Source organism: Oncorhynchus clarkii, chromosome 33, assembly GCF_045791955.1.
Source record: "Oncorhynchus clarkii lewisi isolate Uvic-CL-2024 chromosome 33, UVic_Ocla_1.0, whole genome shotgun sequence".
In the NCBI taxonomy this organism is placed as follows: domain Eukaryota; kingdom Metazoa; phylum Chordata; class Actinopteri; order Salmoniformes; family Salmonidae; genus Oncorhynchus; species Oncorhynchus clarkii.
The window spans coordinates 37,098,163-37,121,022 of NC_092179.1; the positions used below are offsets into that span (position 1 = coordinate 37,098,163).

The 22,860-nt window shown below is 48.7% G+C and overlaps 1 protein-coding gene across 1 annotated transcript in view; it reads right to left on the reverse strand.

Moving 5' to 3' along the window:
- Positions 1–17,073, reverse strand: part of LOC139393214 (xylosyl- and glucuronyltransferase LARGE1-like) — a 163,295-nt gene extending 146,222 nt beyond the window's left edge. The window contains exon 1 of the mRNA XM_071141656.1: positions 16,909–17,073. The gene's annotated coding sequence lies outside the window, so the exon portion shown is untranslated. The remainder of the gene's footprint in view (positions 1–16,908) is intronic.
- Positions 17,074–22,860: the final 5,787 nt, after the last annotated feature.

Here is a 22,860-nt window from a genome sequence, read left to right on the forward strand (position 1 = left end):
AGTAAAATACTACTCGAGTAACAGTGAAAGTCACCCAGTAAAATACTACTCGAGTAACAGTGAAAGTCACCCAGTAAAATACTACTTGAGTAACAGTGAAAGTCACCCAGTAAAATACTACTTGAGTAACAGTGAGTCACCCAGTAAAATACTACTTGAGTAACAGTGAAAGTCACCCAGTAAAATACTACTCGAGTAACAGTGAAAGTCACCCAGTAAAATACTACTTGAGTAACAGTGAAAGTCACCCAGTAAAATATTACTTGAGTAACAGTGAAAGTCACCCAGTAAAATACTACTTGAGTAAAAGTGAAAGTCACCCAGTAAAATACTACTTGAGTAACAGTGAAAGTCACCCAGTAAAATACTACTTGAGTAAAAGTCTTCAGTATCAAAAGTAAAAAGTATAAACCAAATCAAATTCCTTATGAAGCAAACCAGACGGGACAGTTATATATTTTGACAGATAGCCAGCGGCACATTCAGACATAAATTACAAACTAAGCATGTGTTTCAGTGAGTCCACCTGATCAAAAGGCAGTAGAGATGACCAGGGATGTTCTCTGTTTAGTGAGTCCTCCAGATCAGAGGCAGTAGGGATGACCAGGGATGTTCTCTGTTTAGTGAGTCCTCCAGATCAGAGGCAGTAGGGATGACCAGGGATGTTCTCTGTTTAGTGAGTCCTCCAGATCAGAGGCAGTAGGGATGTTCTCTGTTTAGTGAGTCCTCCAGATCGGAGGCAGTAGGGATGACCAGGGATGTTCTCTGTTTAGTGAGTCCTCCAGATCAGAGGCAGTAGGGATAACCAGGGATGTTCTCTGTTTAGTGAGTCCTCCAGATCAGAGGCAGTAAGGATGACCAGGGATGTTCTCTGTTTAGTGAGTCTGCCAGATCAGAGGCAGTAAGGATGACCAGGGATGTTCTCTGTTTAGTGAGTCTGCCAGATCAGAGGCAGTAAGGATGACCAGGGATGTTCTCTGTTTAGTGAGTCTGCCAGATCAGAGGCAGTAAGGATGACCAGGGATGTTCTCTGTTTAGTGAGTCTGCCAGATCAGAGGCAGTAAGGATGACCAGGGATGTTCTCTGTTTAGTGAGTCCTCCAGATCAGAGGCAGTAAGGATGACCAGGGATGTTCTCTGTTTAGTGAGTCCTCCAGATCAGAGGCAGTAGGGATGACTAGGGATGTTCTCTGTTTAGTGAGTCCTCCAGATCAGAGGCAGTAAGGATGACCAGGGATGTTCTCTGTTTAGTGAGTCCTCCAGATCAGAGGCAGTAAGGATGACCAGGGATGTTCTCTGTTTAGTGAGTCCTCCAGATCAGAGGCAGTAAGGATGACCAGGGATGTTCTCTGTTTAGTGAGTCCTCCAGATCAGAGGCAGTAAGGATGACCAGGGATCTTCTCTGTTTAGTGAGTCCTCCAGATCAGAGGCAGTAAGGATGACCAGGGATGTTCTCTGTTTAGTGAGTCCTCCAGATCAGAGGCAGTAAGGATGACCAGGGATGTTCTCTGTTTAGTGAGTCCTCCAGATCAGAGGCAGTAGGGATGTTCTCTGTTTAGTGAGTCCTCCAGATCAGAGGCAGTAGGGATGACCAGGGATGTTCTCTGTTTAGTGAGTCCACCAGATCAGAGGCAGTAGGGATGACCAGGGATGTTCTCTGTTTAGTGAGTCCTCCAGATCAGAGGCAGTAGGGATGTTCTCTGTTTAGTGAGTCCACCAGATCAGAGGCAGTAGGGATGACCAGGGATGTTCTCTGTTTAGTGAGTCCTCCAGATCAGAGGCAGTAAGGATGACCAGGGATGTTCTCTGTTTAGTGAGTCCTCCAGATCAGAGGCAGTAAGGATGACCAGGGATGTTCTCTGTTTAGTGAGTCCTCCAGATCAGAGGCAGTAGGGATGTTCTCTGTTTAGTGAGTCCTCCAGATCAGAGGCAGTAGGGATGACCAGGGATGTTCTCTGTTTAGTGAGTCCTCCAGATCAGAGGCAGTAGGGATGACCAGGGATGTTCTCTGTTTAGTGAGTCCTCCAGATCAGAGGCAGTAGGGATGTTCTCTGTTTAGTGAGTCCACCAGATCAGAGGCAGTAGGGATGACCAGGGATGTTCTCTGTTTAGTGAGTCCTCCAGATCAGAGGCAGTAAGGATGACCAGGGATGTTCTCTGTTTAGTGATTCCTCCAGATCAGAGGCAGTAAGGATGATCAGGGATGTTCTCTGTTTAGTGAGTCCTCCAGATCAGAGGCAGTAGGGATGTTCTCTGTTTAGTGAGTCCTCCAGATCAGAGGCAGTAGGGATGACCAGGGATGTTCTCTGTTTAGTGAGTCCTCCAGATCAGAGGCAGTAGGGAGGACCAGGGATGTTCTCTGTTTAGTGAGTCCTCCAGATCAGAGGCAGTAGGGATGACCAGGGATGTTCTCTGTTTAGTGAGTCCTCCAGATCAGAGGCTAGTAGGGATGACCAGGGATGTTCTCTGTTTAGTGAGTCCTCCAGATCAGAGGCAGTAGGGATGACCAGGGATGTTCTCTGTTTAGTGAGTATTTTTACTTAAGTAGTATCACTCCAGTACAGTTCTGATTTCAGGATGTAAATCTTGGTGGAGCAAACTCAACATTATTTTTTTATATACATGTCAGCAAAGCCACAAACACTAAACAATACATTAACTGCACTGTAACGGTGACAAACGGTGCCCACAAACTGTTATGGCCGACATAAAGCTGTCCCAACAGCAGAGCCTTCTGTTCGGCACCATGGAGTGAATCCTTACCACCGCTACACCTGGCTATCAGCGGAGCCTTGTCTGGCAGCCAAACACTTCCTTCTGCCAAATATACTGCCTTTTTTTTTTTTTTTAAACATAGCTGATATGGCTGACTCAGTTAAAACAAATGTGGTTTCTACTGACAATTGAGATGTACAAACTATGGCATAAGGGAATGAGTGGATAAGTGGCAATCCGTCATTTTAAGACATTAAGACATTAATGAGCGAGCTAGGACGGACGTAACATTAGTCAATATAACTATTTGTTCAGCACTTTTTGAAATGTACAGCAACGGAATTCAGAACATGGACCGTTCTTACAGTGTTCTCCCTGTACACCAAGTCAGAACCGTAGGATAAATAAAAGGGGGCATATAAACAGACAATGAAAGCTCTTACAATATTTGATGATGACATTTCTCTAAAACAGGCTATAGGCTACATGTGCACCACCAAGTCAGAACAGTAGGCTACGTTATGAGGGGGAAAGGGACCAAATTATTAGGGTGAGGCACATGGGCTACTAACAGCTTAGTATTACTTAGCTACAGTATACATATCTCCCTGGCATATTACATCATTCATGCAGCAGCATACCATACATTTTTGGACTCACCATTGTTGTGCTGTGTTCACTTGAACAGGAAGGTGGCGCGGCGGTCCTTCGTGTGGGCAAATTATGTCATGAAACTCTGTCATCAAAGTCTGGCATTCTATGGATTTATGCTGCTTTCAAGACAAATTTGGACCTTGGGAAAATACAAAGTGATCTTCAGGTCAGAGCTCTAGAAAGAAGCCAGAGTTCCCGACTTCCCAGTTGGATGACCGTTCAAAACGTATTTTCCCCAGTCGGAGCTTGTGTTTCCCCCCCCGAGTTCCCAGTTGTCTTGAACTCACCGAAGTCAGATTTCCCATTTCCCAGTATCCAGTTGTCTTGAATGCAGCAGAAGTCATGCTAGTTTGACAACATGGCCAAATGTTTTCAACCTTTTCTGGCCCGTGGTTTTGCATATGAATGTTTATCATTTTAAGCTTGGAAAAGAGACCCTTAAACCCCAGACTTGGACCCCCAGTCCACTGAATAGCAGACAGTGGAAGGAAAATAAGGCTTTGCAACGCTTGCAGTTCGCCACAGATTCCTTCCAAACCACTCCTTGTCGAATTTGCGAATTCCGATGTGTTGCGTAATGTTTATGCCCAATGGCCGATGAGCATCGATACATTTTTATCTATAATTGAAAAGGATTTGCCAGTAGATTGTCGACGTGATTCATGATTATCACTGCTAGCTATGATTTTGAAAGTACGAGGTTGACATGATCCGTCCAATCACAGTTGAGGGGTAGATATAACGTGATTTGACATCATTTTATCTGTGGCCAATGACCTTGAGCCGTCTTGGACGTAGCACTTCTAATGTAAATCTCTGGCAACACCCAATGGGGGCTTGAACTGTCTAGCTCCTCCCTGTAGATTCTGCAGTGACGTAGTGTCCCCCATGAGTGACAGAACACTGAGCCAATCACAGCGTAACTAGAGAACGTGACCAACCCCTACACTCCTGTATTTCCCGCTGGCTGCCCCACCCCCACAGAAAGCACTGATCTAGGCTGAAACACCTGCATTTTGGAGCTGCATTAAAATCAAGAAAACAAGAAAAAAGAGAATGTTTGTTACTTCATTAACTCATTACATTGTCTGTAAACTGATACGTGATACTCGTTAGTGTCAATATAACATGCAAACCAGGCTCTGCCCTCACCTGCCCTGAATGACAGGGGGCCGCCATTGCTCCTGCAGTAAGCACAGCCATGTTAGAGGGGACTACGGAGAAGGAGGAAAGATTCATTTTCACAGCTATAGTTAATGTCTTCTAGAAGCGTGATTTATAATGCTGCTTTATCGGGGCGAAACACACCTCGTCACAAAAAAGATATCACTACGCAGCCGTATCCCATTCCCTGTCTGCAACATTCATTAACCCAGATATCTCAATATATTATTCTGTGAAAGTGTCAGAATTAGAAGTAGATATGATAATGAACCAGGCTGAAATATGTGGCAGATGTCCTGGTCAGGGACAGAGCTCTCTACCGGGGAAAATGAGGACGGTGTCCTGGACAGAGCTCTCTACTGGGGAAAATGAGGACGATGTCCTGGACAGAGCTCTCTACTGGGGAAAATGAGGACGGTGTCCTGGACAGAGCTCTCTACTGGGGAAAATGAGGACGATGTCCTGGACAGAGCTCTCTACTGGGGAAAATGAGGACGGTGTCCTGGACAGAGCTCTCTACTGGGGAAAATGAGGACGGTGTCCTGGACAGAGCTCTCTACTGGGGAAAATGAGGACGATGTCCTGGACAGAGCTCTCTACTGGGGAAAATGAGGACGATGTCCTGGACAGAGCTCTCTACTGGGGAAAATGAGGACAATGTCCTGGACAGAGCTCTCTACTGGGGAAATGAGGACAATGTCCTGGACAGAGCTCTCTACTGGAGAAAATGAGGACGATGTCCTGGACAGAGCTCTCTACTGGGGAAAATGAGGACGGTGTCCTGGACAGAGCTCTCTACTGGGGAAAATGAGGACGATGTCCTGGACAGAGCTCTCTACTGGGGAAAATGAGGACGGTGTCCTGGACAGAGCTCTCTACTGGGGAAAATGAGGACGGTGTCCTGGACAGAGCTCTCTACTGGGGAAAATGAGGACGATGTCCTGGACAGAGCTCTCTACTGGGGAAAATGAGGACGATGTCCTGGACAGAGCTCTCTACTGGGGAAAATGAGGACAATGTCCTGGACAGAGCTCTCTACTGGGGAAATGAGGACAATGTCCTGGACAGAGCTCTCTACTGGAGAAAATGAGGACAATGTCCTGGACAGAGCTCTCTACTGGGGAAAATGAGGACGATGTCCTGGACAGAGCTCTCTACTGGGGAAAATGAGGACGATGTCCTGGACAGAGCTCTCTACTGGGGGAAATGAGGACAATGTCCTGGACAGAGCTCTCTACTGGAGAAAATGAGGACAATGTCCTGGACAGAGCTCTCTACTGGGGAAATGAGGACAATGTCCTGGACAGAGCTCTCTACTGGGGAAAATGAGGACGATGTCCTGGACAGAGCTCTCTACTGGGGAAAATGAGGACGATGTCAGGGGCAGAGCTCTCTACTGGGGAAAATGAGAAAGCAAACAGTACACTTTAACTTGAAATGAAAACGACTTTCAGACAAAATTAGAAACGTGTAGTATCTGAAAATGTAGCTAACTAGACTATCTTACCCATATACATGGATGGACGCTTCTCCCGCTCTGTCACGGATGCCATGGTTACCCTTAGTTTGAAGATGTAATCCAGAGACACGTGTTTTATACAACAGCCTTCTGTGCGTTCTCTGTTCGACTCCGTCTGCACATTTGCAATCAAAAACAACAGAATTTTCTCCTTTTCTCCTATCATACTCTAATTCCACTGATTTCAAAACGGGGTCCCCCAGAAAGTGGAGAGCAACACGTATGCAGTTCTACTACACGATGTCTTTAGAAAGGATTACCTAAGCATACGGACCAGCTCATGTTATAGACAGAAGCGTGATATATGGCAGACCAATCAGAACTCATCTCTTGACATGTCCAGCCCACCCATTATCTCAGCCAATCATGGCTCTCGGGAAGGTCCCCCCCCCCTCTTTTTCGGTGGCTAAACTAGGCTCATAATTTAACAATATGATTCGCATTTACAGATGGCATACACATGTTATTAAGGCACATGAAAGGTCACATGTTCCAAAGGGCATTTCTGCTAAAAAACACAACAACACAGATTGAAGCTTTTTATTTTTACGTTCAAATGGCTGAAATCCTGTGAGGTAGTGACGCGTGACCTAGCTTCCTGAAATGAGTCACAATTTGGCTTCCGAAAGCACCCGTTCAAATGACCCAGAAGAGATGGTCCCCTTGAAAAACAATGTCTCTGAATCCACCAGGACTATAGAACACAAGTCAAGGTGAAAGTGTAGCCTACGTGTCATTCCGGGTGATCTGATCCCAGACCAGTGTTCAGGTAGGGTCAGAGATGTTTAATACAAGCTACTTCCTGTCTATTAACATTCCAGGTGATCTGATCCCAGACCAGTGTTCAGGTTGGGTCAGAGATGTTTAATACAAGCTACTTCCTGTCTATTAACATTCCAGGTGATCTGATCCCAGACCAGTGTTCAGGTAGGGTCAGAGATGTTTAATACAAGCTACTTCCTGTCTATTAACATTCCAGGTGATCTGATCCCAGACCAGTGGTCAGGTTGGGTCAGAGATGTTTAATACAAGCTACTTCCTGTCTATTAACATTCCAGGTGATCTGATCCCAGACCAGTGTTCAGGTAGGGTCAGAGATGTTTAATACAAGCTACTTCCTGTCTATTAACATTCCAGGTGATCTGATCTCAGACCAGTGGTCAGGTTGGGTCAGAGATGTTTAATACAAGCTACTTCCTGTCTATTAACATTCCAGGTGATCTGATCCCAGACCAGTGTTCAGGTAGGGTCAGAGATGATTAATACAAGCTACTTCCTGTCTATTAACATTCCAGGTGATCTGATCCCAGACCAGTGTTCAGGTTGGGTCAGAGATGATTAATACAAGCTACTTCCTGTCTATTACCATTCCAGGTGATCTGATCCCAGACCAGTGTTCAGGTAGGGTCAGAGATGATTAATACAAGCTACTTCCTGTCTATTAACATTCCAGGTGATCTGATCCCAGACCAGTGTTCAGGTTGGGTCAGATATGTTTAATACAAGCTACTTCCTGTCTATTAACATTCCAGGTGATCTGATCCCAGACCAGTGTTCAGGTAGGGTCAGAGATGATTAATACAAGCTACTTCCTGTCTATTAACATTCCAGGTGATCTGATCCCAGACCAGTGTTCAGGTTGGGTCAGATATGTTTAATACAAGCTACTTCCTGTCTATTAACATTCCAGGTGATCTGATCCCAGACCAGTGTTCAGGTAGGGTCAGAGATGATTAATACAAGCTACTTCCTGTCTATTAACATTCCAGGTGATCTGATCCCAGACCAGTGTTCAGGTAGGGTCAGATATGTTTAATACAAGCTACTTCCTGTCTATTAACATTCCAGGTGATCTGATCCCAGACCAGTGTTCAGGTAGGGTCAGAGGTGATTAATACAAGCTACTTCCTGTCTATTAACATTCCAGGTGATCTGATCCCAGACCAGTGTTCAGGTAGGGTCAGATATGTTTAATACAAGCTACTTCCTGTCTATTAACATTCCAGGTGATCTGATCCACGACCAGTGTTCAGGTAGGGTCAGAGATGTTTAATACAAGCTACTTCCTGTCTAATTCACTGATCTAGGGCTGCAGTTTCAACTGATCGCAATGCAGATCTCTTCTCCTCTCTCTTCTGTCCTGCGTCCCAAATTCAGAAACCAGCGCATTTTGTTTGCTCTACATTTGGCTTGCTAATTCAGCCCGTCCGAGAGGAGGAGGAGGAGAGATGCAGAGCAGAGAGGTGGCTTTTCTATGCCTCACAGGCCGTGTGTGTGTGTGTGTGTGTGTGTGTGTGGTTTCTATGCCTCACAGGCCGTGTGTGTGTGTGTGTGTGTGTGTGTGTGTGTGTGTGTGTGGTTTCTATGCCTCACAGGTCCTTCTCCCTCCTTCCTGGCTCACCACTCGTCATTAGCATTCTAAATACATACAAGGCTTTGTCATCACATTCCCCTCACAACTCATTTCAACTAAAATTATGCATTTTATAATTATGCGTTATACAGTGTCTCCTTGTTCAACTACTACATTACCTCCTGTCTAACATTGTCTCCTTGTTAAACTACTACATTACCTCCTGTCTAAGTGTCCTTGTTCAACTACTACATTACCTCCTGTCCAACATCGTCTCCTTGTTCAACTACTACATTACCTCCTGTCTAACAGTGTCTGCTTGTTCAACTACTACATTGTGTTGCCTTGTTCAACTACTACATTACCTCCTGTCAAACAGTGTCTCCTTGTTCAACTACTACATTACCTCCTGTCCCAGTGTCTCCTTGTTCAACTACTACATTACCTCCTGTCCAACAGTGTCTGCTTGTTCAACTACTACATTGTGTTGCCTTGTTCAACTACTACATTACCTCCTGTCAAACAGTGTCTCCTTGTTCAACTACTACATTACCTCCTGTCCCAGTGTCTCCTTGTTCAACTACTACATTACCTCCTGTCCAACATCGTCTCCTTGTTCAACTACTACATGACCTATTCATAGTGAAACCATGTTGGATTCTGTACTAAACTGCTCTGACACCTGATGAGAGGGCGGCATTAACGTTTTGAAGTGGGCTCAGGGTGGTCTCCCACTATTAACCAATCAGAGGGCATCGCTGGGCGGGCCGGAATAAAGGACGTCCATGTTGATTGGTTAGAACAAGGCCTAGCTTTGTGAGGTCACTGCATGGGGAGGTGGGGAGGGTAAGTGCTAAGGGGGATCCTTGAGACATCAAACGGACGTCAAGCCATTGAAGTTGAAATGTACAGTGGTTAAGGTAAGGGGTATGTTTAGAGTTAGGTGGGACGGGACAATCAATGCTGTGTGTCAAATTAGTGACCAGGCTGATGCTGCTTCAGCCAGGAATCAGGAGAGAACTACACAGACAGGCAGTTCAGCCAGGATAGAACTACACAGACAGGCAGTTCAGCCAGGATAGAACTACACAGACAGGTAGTTCAGCCAGGAATCAGGATAGAACTACACAGACAGGCAGTTCAGCCAGGATAGAACTACACAGACAGGCAGTTCAGCCAGGATAGAACTACACAGACAGGTCGTTCAGCCAGGAATCAGGAGAGAACTACACAGACAGGTAGTTCAGCCAGGAGAGAACTACACAGACAGGTCGTTCAGCCGGGAATCAGGATAGAACTACACAGACAGGTCGTTCAGCCAGGATAGAACTACACAGACAGGTAGTTCAGCCAGGAATCAGGAGAGAACTACACAGTCAGGTAGTTCAGCCAAGAATCAGGAGAGAACTACACAGACAGGTAGTTCAGCCAGGAGAGAACTACACAGACAGGTAGTTCAGCCAGGAGAGAACTACACAGACAGGTAGTTCAGCCAGGAGAGAACTACACAGACAGGTAGTTCAGCCAGGATAGAACTACACAGACAGGTAGTTCAGCCAGGAATCAGGAGAGAACTACACAGACAGGTAGTTCAGCCAGGAATCAGGAGAGAACTACTCAGACAGGTAGTTCAGCCAGGAGAGAACTACACAGACAGGTAGTTCAGCCAGGATAGAACTACTCAGACAGGCAGTTCAGCCAGGATAGAACTACACAGACAAGCAGTTCAGCAACTGCATTGTGAAACATTGAATCATAAGATAATACAATTGCAATTCATGTGATAGGTCTATAGATAGTTTGAATTATATGATTGGCCTATAGCCCGTCTCCGTTGGGCCTATAGCCCGTCTCCGTTAGGCCTATATCCGTTAGGCCTATAGCCCGTCTCCGTTGGGCCTATAGCCCGTCTCCGTTGGGCCTATAGCCCGTCTCCGTTAGGCCTATAGCCCGTCTCCGTTAGGCCTATAGCCCGTCTCCGTTAGGCCTATAGCCCGTCTCCGTTAGGCCTATAGCCCGTCTCTGTTGGGCCTATAGCCCGTCTCCGTGGGCCTATAGCCTGTCTCCGTTAGGCCTATAGCCCGTCTCCGTTAGGCCTATAGCCTGTCTCCGTTAGGCCTATAGCCTGTCTCCGTTGCTGGCCAACTACAGATGCCACCAGATTCATATCAGGAAATGTAGCTCATTTCATTTAAAACAGCAGAGGTCATTAGGAGACACTGACGAAACACTCATACAGAATGGTCTTTGCATCGCGATAACACAGATATTTAATTAAGCTAATACTGCCTCTGATTTAGTCCTCTGTAGTCCTCACAGTCATCTCTGGCTAGCCAACTCTCAGCCACAGCCAGAATCATGCTAGCTTTCATCAGTTGTCCTGTTGTGTTACAGATTTACAACCTACTGCTCTTTGTGGACGAACACGGACAAACACCGGGAGAGAGTGTAAGACTTTTATATCACTAATGAGAAAAAGAAATGAGAATTTGTTCCAAGCATGTTCAAAGCAGAGCAACTTCCTCAAGTAGGCTGCAGAACCATGGACAGCTACTGTCCCCGACACTATCTAATCAGTACACGAAGACAACTTCCTCAAGTAGGCTGCAGAACCATGGACAGCTACTGTCCCCGACACTCTATCTAGTCAGTACACGAAGACAACTTCTGCGTTGACTCACTAGTGACAATGATAAGGGCCGATAAAGGCATTTTTTAAATCACCAAAGGTTTAGACACACAGTGCATTCGGAAGGTATTCAGACCCCTAGTCTCCCCACTAAAGACAGTGTCTGGTGTAGGACCTAACTCCTCTCCCAGTCTCCCCAGTGTCTGTTGTAGGACCTAACTCCTCTCCCAGTCTCCCCACTAAAGACAGTGTCTGGTGTAGGACCTGACTCCTCTCCTAGTCTCCCCACTAAAGACAGTGTCTGGTGTAGGACCTCTCCTCTCCCAGTCTCCCCACTAAAGTCAGTGTCTGGTGTAGGACCTCTCCTCTCCCAGTCTCCCCACTAAAGCCAGTGTCTGGTGTAGGACCTCTCCTCTCCCAGTCTCCCCACTAAAGTCAGTGTCTGTTGTAGGACCTGACTCCTCTCCCAGTCTCCCCACTAAAGCCAGTGTCTGGTGTAGGACCTGACTCCTCTCCCAGTCTCCCCAGTGTCTGATGTAGGACCTCTCCTCTCCCAGTCTCCCCACTAAAGTCAGTGTCTGGTGTAGGACCTGACTCCTTTCCCAGTCTCCCCAGTGTCTGATGTAGGACCTCTCCTCTCCCAGTCTCCCCACTAAAGCCAGTGTCTGGTGTAGGACCTCTCCTCTCCCAGTCTCCCCACTAAAGCCAGTGTCTGGTGTAGGACCTCTCCTCTCCCAGTCTCCCCACTAAAGACAGTGTCTGGTGTAGGACCTCTCCTCTCCCAGTCTCCCCACTAAAGCCATTGTCTGGTGTAGGACCTCTCCTCTCCCAGTCTCCCCATTAAAGCCAGTGTCTGGTGTAGGACCTGACTCCTGTCCCAGTCTCCCCACTAAAGACAGTTTCTGGTGTAGGACCTCTCCTCTCCCAGTCTCCCCACTAAAGCCAGTGTCTGGTGTAGTACCTCTCCTCTCCCAGTCTCCCCACTAAAGCCAGTGTCTGGTGTAGGACCTAACTCCTCTCCCAGTCTCCTCACTAAAGCCAGTGTCTGGAGTAGGACCTGGCTCCTGTCCCAGTCTCCCCACTAAAGCCAGTGTCTGGTGTAGGACCTCTCCTCTCCCAGTCTCCCCACTAAAGCCAGTGTCTGGTGTAGGACCTAACTCCTCTCCCAGTCTCCTCACTAAAGCCAGTGTCTGGAGTAGGACCTGACTCCTGTCCCAGTCTCCCCACTAAAGCCAGTGTCTGGTGTAGGACCTCTCCTCTCCCAGTCTCCCCACTAAAGCCAGTGTCTGTTGTAGGACCTGACTCCTCTCCCAGTCTCCCCACTAAAGCCAGTATCTGGTGTAGGACCTGACTCCTCTCCCAGTCTCCCCACTAAAGTCAGTGTCTGGTGTAGGACCGGACTCCTCTCCCAGTCTCCCCACTAAAGCCAGTGTCTGGTGTAGGACCTCTCCTCTCCCAGTCTCCCCACTAAAGCCAGTGTCTGGTGTAGGACCTCTCCTCTCCCAGTCTCCCCACTAAAGCCAGTGTCTGGTGTAGGACCTAACTCCTCTCCCAGTCTCCCCACTAAAGCCAGTGTCTGGTGTAGGACCTCTCCTCTCCCAGTCTCCCCACTAAAGCCAGTGTCTGTAGTATGACCTCTCCTCTCCCAGTCTCCCCACTAAAGCCAGTGTCTGGTGTAGGACCTCTCCTCTCCCAGTCTCCCCACTAAAGCCAGTGTCTGGTGTAGGACCTAACTCCTCTTCCAGTCTCCCCACTAAAGCCAGTGTCTGGTGTAGGACCTAACTCCTCTTCCAGTCTCCCCACTAAAGACAGTGTCTGGTGTAGGACCTGACTCCTCTCCCAGTCTCCCCAGTGTCTGGTGTAGGACCTCTCCTCTCCCAGTCTCCCCACTAAAGTCAGTGTCTGGTGTAGGACCTCTCCTCTCCCAGTCTCCCCACTAAAGCCAGTGTCTGGTGTAGGACCTCTCCTCTCCCAGTCTCCCCACTAAAGTCAGTGTCTGTTGTAGGACCTGACTCCTCTCCCAGTCTCCCCACTAAAGCCAGTGTCTGGTGTAGGACCTGACTCATCTCCCAGTCTCCCCAGTGTCTGATGTAGGACCTCTCCTCTCCCAGTCTCCCCACTAAAGTCAGTGTCTGGTGTAGGACCTGACTCCTCTCCCAGTCTCCCCAGTGTCTGATGTAGGACCTCTCCTCTCCCAGTCTCCCCACTAAAGTCAGTGTCTGGTGTAGGACCTGACTCCTCTCCCAGTCTCCCCAGTGTCTGATGTAGGACCTCTCCTCTCCCAGTCTCCCCACTAAAGTCAGTGTCTGGTGTAGGACCTGACTCCTCTCCCAGTCTCCCCAGTGTCTGATGTAGGACCTCTCCTCTCCCAGTCTCCCCACTAAAGCCAGTGTCTGGTGTAGGACCTCTCCTCTCCCAGTCTCCCCACTAAAGCCAGTGTCTGGTGTAGGACCTCTCCTCTCCCAGTCTCCCCACTAAAGACAGTGTCTGGTGTAGGACCTCTCCTCTCCCAGTCTCCCCACTAAAGCCATTGTCTGGTGTAGGACCTCTCCTCTCCCAGTCTCCCCACTAAAGCCAGTGTCTGGTGTAGGACCTGACTCCTGTCCCAGTCTCCTCACTAAAGCCAGTGTCTGGAGTAGGACCTGACTCCTGTCCCAGTCTCCCCACTAAAGCCAGTGTCTGGTGTAGGACCTCTCCTCTCCCAGTCTCCCCACTAAAGCCAGTGTCTGGTGTAGGACCTAACTCCTCTCCCAGTCTCCTCACTAAAGCCAGTGTCTGGAGTAGGACCTGACTCCTGTCCCAGTCTCCCCACTAAAGCCAGTGTCTGGTGTAGGACCTCTCCTCTCCCAGTCTCCCCACTAAAGCCAGTGTCTGGTGTAGGACCTAACTCCTCTCCCAGTCTCCTCACTAAAGCCAGTGTCTGGAGTAGGACCTGAATCCTGTCCCAGTCTCCCCACTAAAGCCAGTGTCTGGTGTAGGACCTCTCCTCTCCCAGTCTCCCCACTAAAGCCAGTGTCTGTTGTAGGACCTGACTCCTCTCCCAGTCTCCCCACTAAAGCCAGTATCTGGTGTAGGACCTGACTCCTCTCCCAGTCTCCCCACTAAAGTCAGTGTCTGGTGTAGGACCGGACTCCTCTCCCAGTCTCCCCACTAAAGCCAGTGTCTGGTGTAGGACCTCTCCTCTCCCAGTCTCCCCACTAAAGCCAGTGTCTGGTGTAGGACCTCTCCTCTCCTAGTCTCCCCACTAAAGCCAGTGTCTGGTGTAGGACCTAACTCCTCTCCCAGTCTCCCCACTAAAGCCAGTGTCTGGTGTAGGACCTCTCCTCTCCCAGTCTCCCCACTAAAGCCAGTGTCTGGTGTAGGACCTCTCCTCTCCCAGTCTCCCCACTAAAGCCAGTGTCTGGTGTAGGACCTAACTCCTCTTCCAGTCTCCCCACTAAAGCCAGTGTCTGGTGTAGGACCTAACTCCTCTTCCAGTCTCCCCACTAAAGACAGTGTCTGGTGTAGGACCTCTCCTCTCCCAGTCTCCCCACTAAAGCCAGTGTCTGGTGTAGGACCTAACTCCTCTCCTAGTCTCCTCACTAAAGCTAGTGTCTGGAGTAGGACCTGACTCCTGTCCCAGTCTCCCCACTAAAGCCAGTGTCTGGTGTAGGACCTCTCCTCTCCCAGTCTCCCCACTAAAGCCAGTGTCTGTTGTAGGACCTGACTCCTCTCCCAGTCTCCCCACTAAAGCCAGTATCTGGTGTAGGACCTGACTCCTCTCCCAGTCTCCCCACTAAAGTCAGTGTCTGGTGTAGGACCGGACTCCTCTCCCAGTCTCCCCACTAAAGCCAGTGTCTGGTGTAGGACCTCTCCTCTCCCAGTCTCCCCACTAAAGCCAGTGTCTGGTGTAGGACCTCTCCTCTCCCAGTCTCCCCACTAAAGCCAGTGTCTGGTGTAGGACCTAACTCCTCTCCCAGTCTCCCCACTAAAGCCAGTGTCTGGTGTAGGATCTCTCCTCTCCCAGTCTCCCCACTAAAGCCAGTGTCTGTAGTATGACCTCTCCTCTCCCAGTCTCCCCACTAAAGCCAGTGTCTGGTGTAGGACCTCTCCTCTCCCAGTCTCCCCACTAAAGCCAGTGTCTGGTGTAGGACCTAACTCCTCTTCCAGTCTCCCCACTAAAGCCAGTGTCTGGTGTAGGACCTAACTCCTCTTCCAGTCTCCCCACTAAAGACAGTGTCTGGTGTAGGACCTCTCCTCTCCCAGTCTCCCCACTAAAGCCAGTGTCTGGTATAGGACCTGACTCCTCTCCCAGTCTCCCCACTAAAGCCAGTGTCTGGTGTAGGACCTCTCCTCTCCCAGTCTCCCCACTAAAGCCAGTGTCTGGTGTAGGACCTAACTCCTCTTCCAGTCTCCCCACTAAAGACAGTGTCTGGTGTAGGACCTCTCCTCTCCTAGTCTCCCCACTAAAGCCAGTGTCTGGTATAGGACCTGACTCCTCTCCCAGTAGGCTCTCATCAGTCATAGATCAAACACACTTTAACATCACCATTCTCCGTTCTGTGGCCCGAGAAGCTAAAGCCTCGGTATGGTTTTACTACCGTCAAGTCCCATCGCGATCTGATAGGCCGTCCCACTCCAATCACATGTATAGTGATTGGTGGACGTTTCAATCAATGGAGCATGAAGCAGATCTACTGTGTCTGTTGTACCAACACTCAGCAGTCCCCACTGCGAGTACAGAGCAGCACCGCATCACTGACAGCATCTAGCTCATAGATGCCCAGAAAGCACATGAATAAATAAATAAATAAATAAATAAATAAATAAATAAATAAATAAATAAAAACAGGTGAAAGTAGCCTAATAAATACAACTTTGCTCAGCGGATAAAAGCAGCATTTCATACGCACGCGCACACGTTCCACGAATGATCATCTGATAACTGACCACATGAATAACTCCTTTATCTCTTTGCAAAAATGCTGAATATGGGTTTGTGTGTCTATGCTGATGAATAGGGAAACTAGACTATCAGTAGCAAGATTGGTCGGCTTCCCAATTCATCCAGTCAAAGGTTGATGCTCCGGTTGGAGCGCATTGTTAACAGTCCTGATAATAGACACTAGTCATCTCAGATCGGCGAAGTCTACAGCGTGGATGCCAACCCCCCCTTTCACTAGGAAGCTGAAGTGGACTCTTGTTTTCTGTGTTCCTGTAAATAAATAGTGAATGTGTAATTCGGTCAACCGGGCGGATTGATGTAAAAATATATATTTTAAAAATACTGTCAGGCGTCAGGACCCAAGAAGGTGAACAGCTCCCAAATCGCAGCGGACACACTGACAGACCGCTAATGAAAACACAACATGTACCACCGTTCTTTGAACCGTCTATTCAATGCATCAGGTTGATTCGATAGGCTGAGTTATGTAGCCGTCTGGACAACGGTGGAGAAATGACACAGTAACTTCAGAAATGTTGTCTAGTCCAGCACTTCAATATTTGACATTGGCTAAAATAATGCAGGGGGGAGGGGGTAATTAAGGGGCCATTTTCAGACCTTAATTTCAATAGGCTTGTGAAGAGTTGAGTGAGCGAGCGAGCTAATGCAGAAAACTACAAATTGCGTTTATTTTCACTCATTCTAAAATGTTGGATCCAATAAGAATATATAGACTGCACTCAACCAGGACTTCATTGGCTTATGAAAGTAAACCACATAATAGTTAAACCACATAATAGTTAAACCTACTAAAGTCTTATAAAAAATATAATATAATATATATATATATATGCCATCTTTCACTATTCAGTCATCCAAAGTGTCATAATAAGTGTGTAACCAAGATGCCCAATTGTGTGAATCAAACGGGTCCCGTCTAATTTAACTCACCGGGCGCAGATGAAGCTCCAACCGTCGGTCTTCTTACCCGGAGACAGCAGGAAGCCTCCAGTAGCCCAACACCAAAATAACCAGACTTGAATCCACTAATATGGTGGTCCTCCTTTTAATCCACTCCTAAATGTAAGGCTATTTGGTAGAAGAACAAAACAAATGTCACCCATTACCTTCTGTGTTGCGTAAAACGGATTCCAAAAGAGGGCTAATTGTTTGATTCAGTTTGTGATACTGTGTATCTCAAGGTAATTCTCAGTGTTGGTGTTGAATCCACTTCACAGGGACGCAGCTTTTATTCCGTTAGCAGCACAAGCTAATGGCAAGTAGCACCAGTGTCAAGCCAAAGACACACGGGCCCTGCTTTTTCAAACAGCCGATAATGTCTTTTTATCTTATAAAAATTAAAAAAAGAGTCCGAGAACCCGTTCCCGCTGCGATCAACAAATTCCTTCCATTGGGGAGTCTTTTGGATCGCAGCACACACACACACACACACACACACACACCGCTCTTTCAATAGCAGCAGTGTGTGTTTCGTGTTACTGTGAGGAGCAGCTGCCAGCCACAGACCAAAGCAACAAGAAATGCGGCATCCGAGACAGCAGGGGAAGAAAAAAAATCGACATGAAACGTCCCCTCTTTTTTCTCAAACTCAGAGATCAATGTCAACAGCCATTATATCCCGGTAAAAGCGCATTTCCTCACGAAACGACTGACGTATGACCCGCCAGGACGGTCGTTCCAGCGGCAGTGATTGTGTTCACACTTTCCCGAGGCCGTCCTCGATACACAACACTCCTTTTCTTCCCAGCCTCCTCCGGTTGTGACAAGCATGTCGCGGCCAATCCACGAGCGCGCATCCCGGACCCCCTCCTTCCTCTGACCGGAGCGCTCCCGGTAAAACCTGGACCGGGATAAACTCCATGGATTGGAGTCAGTAAAGTAGACAATGGAACAGTCTGCACCGTGCAGCTAATACACCCATAGAGACAGTTGATAGGCTACTATTAGGGGCCAGATGATGTGTGTGTATATATATATATATATTAGGTTACTATTATAAGACAATAGTAATATAACGTTTGGTGTTATTATGCATCGGTCTACACTTATACAGTAACCACTATCTCCAGCCCTCATCCAATCAGACACCCACTTCCCAGGCCGTATACAGTAACCACTATCTCCAACCCTCATCTAATCAGACTGCCACTTCCTCCAGCCCTCATCCAATCAGACAGCCACTATCTCCAGCCCTCATCCAATCAGACAGCCACTATCTCCAGCCCTTCCAATCAGACAGCCACTATATCCAGCTCTCATCCAATCAGACACCCACTATCTCCAGCTCTCATCCAATCAGACAGCCACTATCTCCAGCCCTCATCCAATCAGACAGCCACTATCTCCAGCTCTCATCCAATCAGACACCCACTTCCCAGTCCTCATCCAATCAGACAGCCACTATCTCCAGCCCTCATCCAATCAGACACCCACTTCCCAGGCCTTATACAGTAACCACTATCTCCAGCCCTCATCTAATCAGACAGCCACTATCTCCAGCCCTCATCCAACCAGACAGCCACTATCTCCAGCCCTCATCCAATCAGACAGCCACTATCTCCAGCCCTCATCCAATCAGACAGCCACTATCTCCAGCCCTCATCCAATCAGACAGCCACTATCTCCAGCTCTCATCCAATCAGACACCCACTTCCCAGTCCTCATCCAATCAGACAGCCACTATCTCCAGCCCTCATCCAATCAGACACCCACTTCCCAGGCCTTATACAGTAACCACTATCTCCAGCCCTCATCTAATCAGACAGCCACTATCTCCAGCCCTCATCCAATCAGACGCCCACTTCCCAGGCCTTATACAGTAACCACTATCTCCAGCCCTCATCTAATCAGACAGCCACTATCTCCAGCCCTCATCCAATCAGACGCCCACTTCCCAGGCCTTATACAGTAACCACTATCTCCAGCCCTCATCTAATCAGATAGCCACTATCTCCAGCCCTCATCCAATCAGACACCCACTTCCCAGGCCTTATACAGTAACCACTATCTCCAGACCTCATCCAATCAGACTGCCACTTCCTCCAGCCCTCATCCAATCAGACACCCACTTCCCAGCCCTCATCCAATCAGACAGCCACTACCTCCAGCCCTCATCCAATCAGACAGCCACTACCTCCAGCCCTCATTCAATCAGACAGCCACTACCTCCAGCCCTCATCCAATCAGACAGCCACTTCCTCCAGCCCTCATCCAATCAGACAGCCACTTCCTCCAGCCCTCATCTAATCAGACAGCCACTTCCTCCAGCCCTCATCTAATCAGACAACCACTTCCTCCAGCCCTCATCCAATCAGACAGCCACTTCACAGCCCTCATCCAATCAGACAGCCACTTCCCAGCCCTCATCTAATCAGACAGCCACTATCTCCAGCCCTCATCCAATCAGACAGCCACTTCCCAGTCCTCATCCAATCAGACAGCCACTTCCCAGTCCTCATCCAATCAGACAGCCACTTCCCAGCCCTCATCCAATCAGACAGCCACTTCCTCCAGCCCTCATCCAATCAGACAGCCACTTCCTCCAGCCCTCATCTAATCAGACAGCCACTTCCTCCAGCCCTCATCCAATCAGACAGCCACTTCCTCCAGCCCTCATCCAATCAGACAGCCACTTCCTCCAGCCCTCATCCAATCAGACAGCCACTCCCTCCGGCCCTCATCCAATCAGACAGCCACTATCTCCAGCCCTCATCCAATCAGACAGCCACTTCCTCCAGCCCTCATCCAATCAGACACCCACTTCCTCCAGCCCTCATCCAATCAGACAGCCACTTCCCAGGCCTGTTGGGAACACACTGGTGATGCGTCATGTTGTGCTGCTCAGACACTTTGCACTGGAGACCAGCAACAATGAGAAAAGTAAAACTAATGAAACATGTATTTTTTGTGTATATTTTGCAGTGTGAGAAAATCCACATGTCAAAATTACGTTTTTTTTTTGTGGGGGGGAGGGGAAACCCAAGAGATGATGGATTGCAATCCAGTGTTTACACCCTCTCAGCAGAATAGATAGTGACCCCCAGGGTGGGAATTCTATACATAACCATGGAGTCTAGAGAGAGATGGTCGAGGAGGAAGATTCATCACCGGTGTCCTAAATGAAGTGGATACAGGATAGAAATGGAGGGTTTGTGTGGAAAGGGAGAAATTGCTGCAAACTGTATTGTGTTGTGGCAGTGTGGCCTGTATGAAAACTGTACGGAACTCAATCAGGGTAGGAATTCAGAATGCCAAGAGTCTTTATCAATAGCCACTACCTCCAGCCCTCATCCAATCAGACAGCCACTTCCCAGGCCTCATTTCCTCTCTGAGTTGATGTTGCAGGAACAGGACAGAACGGTCTCCGGCTGACTGGGGAACAGGACAGAACGGTCTCCGGCTGACTGGGGAACAGGACAGAACGGTCTCCTATCTGCACTGCTGGCTGACTGGGGAACAGGACAGAACGGTCTCCTATCTGCACCGCCGGCTGACTGGGGAACAGGACAGAACGGTCTCCTATCTGCACTGCTGGCTGACTGGGGAACAGGACAGAACGGTCTCCTATCTGCACCGCCGGCTGACTGGGGAACAGGACAGAACGGTCTCCGGCTGACTGGGGAACAGGACAGAACGGTCTCCTATCTGCACCGCCAGCTGACTTGGGAACAGGACAGAACGGTCTCCTATCTGCACCGCCGGCTGACTGGGGAACAGGACAGAACGGTCTCCTACCTGCACCGCCGGCTGACTGGGGAACAGGACAGAACATTCTCCTATCTGCACCGCCGGCTGACTGGGGAACAGGACAGAGCTGTCTCCTATCTGCACCGCCGGCTGACTGGGGAACAGGACAGAACGGTCTCCTATCTGCACCGCCGGCTGACTGGGGAACAGGACAGAACGGTCTCCTATCTGCACCGCCGGCTGACTGGGGAACAGGACAGAACGGTCTCCGGCTGACTGTGGAACAGGACAGAACGGTCTCCGGCTGACTGGGGAACAGGACAGAACGGTCTCCTATCTGCAACGCTGGCTGACTGGGGAACTGGACAGAACGGTCTCCGGCTGACTGGGGAACAGGACAGAACGGTCTCCGGCTGACTGGGGAACAGGACAGAACGGTCTCCTATCTGCACTGCTGGCTGACTGGGGAACAGGACAGAACGGTCTCCTATCTGCACCGCCGGCTGACTGGGGAACAGGACAGAACGGTCTCCGGCTGACTGGGGAACAGGACAGAACGGTCTCCTATCTGCACCGCCAGCTGACTTGGGAACAGGACAGAACGGTCTCCTATCTGCACCGCCGGCTGACTGGGGAACAGGACAGAACGGTCTCCTACCTGCACCGCCGGCTGACTGGGGAACAGGACAGAACATTCTCCTATCTGCACCGCCGGCTGACTGGGGAACAGGACAGAGCTGTCTCCTATCTGCACCGCCGGCTGACTGGGGAACAGGACAGAACGGTCTCCTATCTGCACCGCCGGCTGACTGGGGAACAGGACAGAACGGTCTCCGGCTGACTGTGGAACAGGACAGAACGGTCTCCGGCTGACTGGGGAACAGGACAGAACGGTCTCCTATCTGCAACGCTGGCTGACTGGGGAACTGGACAGAACGGTCTCCGGCTGACTGGGGAACAGGACAGAACGGTCTCCGGCTGACTGGGGAACAGGACAGAATGGTCTCCGGCTGACTGGGGAACAGGACAGAACGGTCTCCTATCTGCACTGCTGGCTGACTGGGGAACAGGACAGAACGGTGTCCGGCTGACTGGGGAACAGGACAGAACGGTCTCCAGCTGACTGGGGAACAGGACAGAACGGTCTCCTACCTGCACCGCCGGCTGACTGGGGAACAGGACAGAACGGTCTCCTACCTGCACCGCCGGCTGACTGGGGAACAGGACAGAACGGTCTCCTACCTGCACCGCCGGCTGACTGGGGAACAGGACAGAACGGTCTCCTACCTGCACCGCCGGCTGACTGGGGAACAGGACCCTACTGACCCTGGGGGATTCTATTTTAACATCTCTCTCTCTCTCTTTCTCACTCTCTCTCAAATCATTTCTGGGTAGCAATTAAGTACCACCAGGAAATTGGGGAGAAAAAGGGGTAAAAAAAATAAATAAAAAAAAATAAAATAAAAAAAATATTAAGTTTTGGGTTTTCAATTAAAATGTTTAAAAATAAACAAAAAAGTGGTTATTTTTTTATTTTTATTTTCTATTCATTTATTTCACCAAGTTCTCATTTACAACTGCGACCTGGCCAAGATAAAGCAGAGCAGTTCGACACATACAACGACACAGATTTACACATGGAGTAAAACAAACATACAGTCAATAATACAGTATAAACAAGTCTACATACGATGTGAGCAAATGAGGTGAGATAAGGGAGGTAAAGGCAAAAAGGCCATGGTGGCAAAGTAGATACAATATAGCAAGTAAAACACTGGAATGGTAGATTTGCAGTGGAAGAATGTGCAAAGTGCAAAGTAGAAATAAAAATAATGGGGTGCAAAGGAGCAAAATAAATAAATAAATTAAATACAGTAGGGAAAGAGGTAGTTGTTTGGGCTAAATTATAGGTGGGCTATGTACAGGTGCAGTAATCTGTGAGCTGCTCTGACAGTTGGTGCTTAAAGCTAGTGAGGGAGATAAGTGTTTCCAGTTTCAGAGATTTTTGTAGTTTGTTCCAGTCACCAGTCATTGGCAGCAGAGAACTGGAAGGAGAGGCGACCAAAGAAAGAATTGGTTTTGGGGGTGACTAGAGAGATATACCTGCTGGAGCGTGTGCTACAGGTGGGAGATGCTATGGTGACCAGCGAGCTGAGATAAGGGGGGACTTTACCTAGCAGGGTCTTGTACATGACA